Source organism: Aethalodelphis obliquidens, unplaced genomic scaffold (genome assembly GCF_003676395.1).
Source record: "Aethalodelphis obliquidens isolate GAN/ISIS:26980383/991018 unplaced genomic scaffold, ASM367639v1 scaffold286, whole genome shotgun sequence".
Lineage (NCBI taxonomy): Eukaryota > Metazoa > Chordata > Mammalia > Artiodactyla > Delphinidae > Aethalodelphis > Aethalodelphis obliquidens.
In genome coordinates this window covers 5,576-10,201 of record NW_020838200.1, presented here as the reverse complement: position 1 = coordinate 10,201, position 4,626 = coordinate 5,576, and the positions used below count along the sequence as shown (strand labels likewise).

Genomic DNA, 4,626 nt, shown 5'->3' with positions numbered 1-4,626 from the left:
GGGATACCTTTTATTTTAACTGATATGCAGAAGCCTCCAAAAGGCTTCAAGATTCCAAAATAGCTTCATTGAAAGATTCATTGCAAAAGACTAATGAAGGGGCTTCCCTGGCGGTCCAGTGGTTAAGACTCTGAGCTGCCAATGCAGAAGACATGGGTTTGATCCCTGGTCGGGGAACTAAGATCCCACATACCGCAGGGCCAAAAATTTTTTTAAATAAAAGCACTAATGAAAAGTTAAAGACACAAGAGTTACCCAAAACCAAAGGCTGTAAGACTGACGTGACTCTTACCACTCCCATCTATCTTCCTTTACCTGAGTACTCCCAGTCTACTAATCCTCTATCTGAATCACCTTTCCACTCTGAAGAGACTATTAGTTACCTTTTATTTTATTTTGTTTATAGTAAACTTTATTTTCATTGATTTCATTTAACATAATTTCAAAGTAGGTCTGTGCTTTAAGATAAGCAAAAGAACAGATATCCTAAATCTCATTAAGAGATCTTTTTCACACTGTTCCTCTGAGCAGGACACGGGGTTTCAGGGGCCCCAGTGGTGTTACCTAACATTTTATCCCTGGAGATATTACCTGTAGATACAGAAAGAACAGATAACACCAACACACAAGAATCAAACTGTATGAGGGTACTACAGGAAGAAGCTCTTATGTTATACTTTATCTACCTCTTTAGGGTTGTAATGATAATGACTGACTTTTTTCTCTGCAAAGTTCAGTGTTTTTTTGTTGTTGTTTGTTTTTGTTCAGTGTTGTTTTAAATAAAATGTCAGAATATGTGAAAATGCTGTACTCATTTATCTTAATACAGTAAAAATAGTGGAAGTTTAAAAATTCTTCATGAGTCCAATCTGGGTCATAACTACCACTGATGGGGTTTACCCAGCACACTAATTCCAAGTTTGGTGACCATCAGCAAACTGGCCCCCGCAATTAAGCCTGCAGGCATAAATTTTCCAGTGTGGTAGAATCTCATTCCCATAATGCCAGCCAAGGTTCCAGATGTAACGAAGAAAACCTAAATGTTCCTTGGATCCTGAGACCCCTGATAGGCACCCGGGCCTGCTAAACCACAGAAGAGGAGCCCGGCAGCCAGAGACGGGACACTGCCTGCTTTTGCATAGCCAGTGATCCCACTTATCCCACCCGAAGCAACCAGTGCTGCGTAGCCAAAACCAATACAATATAAAGGCACTAGTGGGCTGGAGTCCTGCATTGTTCTCTTTCACTCTGTCCAGACAGATTACACCAGGCCTGCACCTCCTTCCTGAAGGTCTGCACTGGCCCACAAGGGCGCACATGCCTTGGGGTGGAGAGTCGCCAAAGTTAACTTTTAACATCTTTTTAAAATTAATTAATTAATTTTTTGGCTGCGCTGGGTCTTCGTTGCTGCACACGGGCTTTCTCTTGTTGCGCTGAGCGGGGGCTACTCTTTGTTGCGGTGCGCGGGCTTCTTATTGCGGTGGCTTCTCTTGTCGCGGAAGACAGGCTTTAGTGCGCTGGCTTCAGTAGTTGTGGCATTCAGACTCAGTAGTTGTGGCTCTCGGGGGTCTAGAGCTCAGGCTCAGTAGTTACAGCGCACGGGCTTAGTTACTCCGCGGCATGTGGGATCTTCCCGGACCAGGGCTCGAACCCATGTCCCCTGCATTGGCAGGTGGATTCTTAACCCCTGCGCCACCAGGGAAGCCTTTAACTTTTAATGATCTCCTTTGGGTATCTTTCAGTCCTTTGTCACAGACTAAGGGCCACAGTTAAAGAATTTTTCCTAAACACAGGGAGCATCCCCAAAAGTATTTTGAAGAATTGAGTCCTAATCTGGACTGTCAGATCTTCACCAGCTTGTGCACATGTAGGAAAGCCCCAGAATGGATGCAGGAGGCAGAATGGTGTAACTCTGAGAATGATACTCAAGATCCTGGATCTCCAACATGGTCCCCTTGTGGACCAGAAAAAGCTCGCAAAATAGCAGTGGATCTTTTAAAAGCTCTTCTCAAGGTTTTCCCTGCCTGAAGTGGTTGCTCTATTATTCACACCTGCAAACAAAAGAAAGATGAATTTAGGGCAGACTTTAAAGCCCATCTGGAAGCTCTCTTCCTATGGCATTCTGATTTCCATACAATAGATGATGCTGCCCAACCTGCTCTAACTGCCTTTTTGGTAAATGTATTTTCTCCCCTGAGGTAAGTGGATTGATTAAAAGGCAGAAAATAGATGGGAAGTCACAGGTCTGACCAAATTTTGAGTTGTTTGTATATTTTGGAAATTAAGCCCTATTGGTCGCATCGTTTGCAAATACTTTCTCACAGTCCTTAGGTTGTGTTTTCCTTTTGCTCATGGTTTCCTTTGCTGTGCAAAAGCCTATAAGTTTAATTAGGTCCCATTTGTTAGCTGAGCACTTTGAAAGGATAACTCTCTCTCTTTTTTTTTTTTTTTGGCCGCGCAGCTTGCGGGATCTTAGTTATCTGACCAGAGGTCGAACCCAGGCCCCTGGCAATGGAAACATGGAGTCCTAACCACTGGAAAGGATATCTTTTTATGTGCCCTACAATCTGTCCTTGGTATAGAGAGGAAGAATTCCAGCCAAAAATCCCTAATTTAATCAGTTACCCTAATATCTGCGGGCTACCTCTAATACTGACATTGGGAGATTAAAAAGTGCAGAACCTATAAATATTCAGATAGATGTAACTAAACCTCTTCCCAAATTATCTCAATATCCATTAAAATCCGAGGCCACACAAGGCCTCACGTTAGACCAAATCACCCAGGGGCTAACCGTTCCCTGTACCAGACCCGGTGTGTTGCTGTTAGCATAACTGATGCCATCTTGGGCCCTTACAATTTCTACTGTTTTTCACTGACCCTACTCAGGACTGTACTGTGCAGTGAATCACTTCTGTACTGTACCGTGCAGTGAATCACTTCTCTGTCATCAAGGGCTTTTTAGTTAATAAATATCGTTTAATAATCATTAGGTCCAGGAAGCCTCTATGCTCTGTTAGTCCCCAAACAATGATGAAAACCTTCCCTGCCGTATTCCCAGCACCAACGAGACTAGTTACCCGTTCATAAATCTTAACTTACGAATGCACCTACTGCCATATCCTAGGTTAACTATAAAGAATTGTCCCAATGGTCCTTCATTTCTATTCCCTTCTGCCTATAAAACCTCTTGCTTTGTATACTCTTCAGAGCTCCTCTCTACCTGCTAAATTGGATGCAGTCTGAATCAGGAATGTCATGGTCCCAACACGGGTTGGGAAAGAATTTCCAGATACAAGGCAGAATGTAAAGAAGATAGAATTTATTAAAGGGAAGGGTCGCTGCCAGAAGAGCAGGCCGGCTTCCTGATAATCAGGGAGAGCCGACCCGGAGCAAGTGTTACTGGTCTGTTTTTATATCCAGGGAACAAAGGAAGTTACGAGTCACCTGCTGATTGGGCAGGGTATGCATACTAACAGTGTGGCAGAGCAGGAGAAGAACGGGGCAAATACCTTTCCTTATATGGGTTGGGAAAGGGACAGGGCATGACACTTGGGAGGAATCAGGGATATTGTAATGGTTGCTACATGACAGTGATAAGAGCCCGGTAACTCCCTGTCCCTCGATGTTGGCCCTTTGAGTTTATCTTGTCCGTTATCCTTGGAGCACCACAATGAATTGCTAATTAAAGCCAAAAGGGCTTTAAAATTTACTCAGTTGAATTTTGTTAACGGGAGAAAACAGCTGAAAGCTGTGGTCAGGAAAAATTTTGTGTGCCTGTGGACTGGGAATGAGCAAGTATCCCTGGTTGTGGTGGTGATGGGGGAAGGGACTGTCCTGAACGGAGCCTTCCTTAGGATTTGGTTCCCCTCCTTGAACGGGGCCCCAGAGGGTAATGAGTGGTCCCCTTTACAGCTCCTCCTGGCCAGCCTGGTCATCTAGATCTTGCTGGTCTCTGATTTGACCCCTGGCTTTGATCCCGTTCTTCCCTGGGGGGAGGCAGCCCTGGAGGGATGCCCTGCACACAAATGGGGAGGGGTGTAGGAAAACAGGATAAGACGGATGGAGCTCTGGGGTACCAAGAGAAGACAGGCGCCCAGTGGGTTAGGTGGGGTGTGTGGGGACCACCTCCTGGGTTGGGCTCAGAGGTCGTCCAGCAGGGCACTTGGTCCCGGGAGAAGCCGAGACGTCGGCCCTCCCAGCTTCCTAGAGAGGCCGAGAGGCCCGGGGCGGTGACGCGCTTGCGCGATACGGGCCAGAGGAGAGCCGGGCGCGGGGCTACTGGCGCGGCCTGGGCCGTGTGGTCAGGGCACCTAGGAGCTCGCGGCCGCGGGAGTCGGTGAGTGGGGCGGCAGGGCGGCGGGGCGGCGGGGCGGCGTTGCGGGGAGCGGGGCGGCGGGGGTTGTCTTGGGGGCGCGGGGTTCCCGGCGGGCGGCCGGTGAGGCTCGGCCTGGAGGCTGCGCCCGGGTTGGGGTCTGGCCTGGGAGCCCAACCGCCGCGGTGAGGGCGTATCTGCCTGCGCTTCGCTGCCCGGGGCGGGAATCTGGAGTAATGGTTTCTGTGTTTTATCACTTCTCCCAATTATGCAAACAAAGCGTATTCATAACATGTAATTAGATGACGCGG

The 4,626-nt window shown here is 47.4% G+C and overlaps 1 pseudogene; it reads right to left on the bottom strand.

The window, feature by feature from the left end:
• Positions 1 to 880: 880 nt before the first annotated feature.
• On the bottom strand, positions 881 to 1,234 carry LOC113616653 (transmembrane protein 14C pseudogene; annotated as a pseudogene).
• Between the last annotated feature and the right edge of the window lie 3,392 nt (positions 1,235 to 4,626).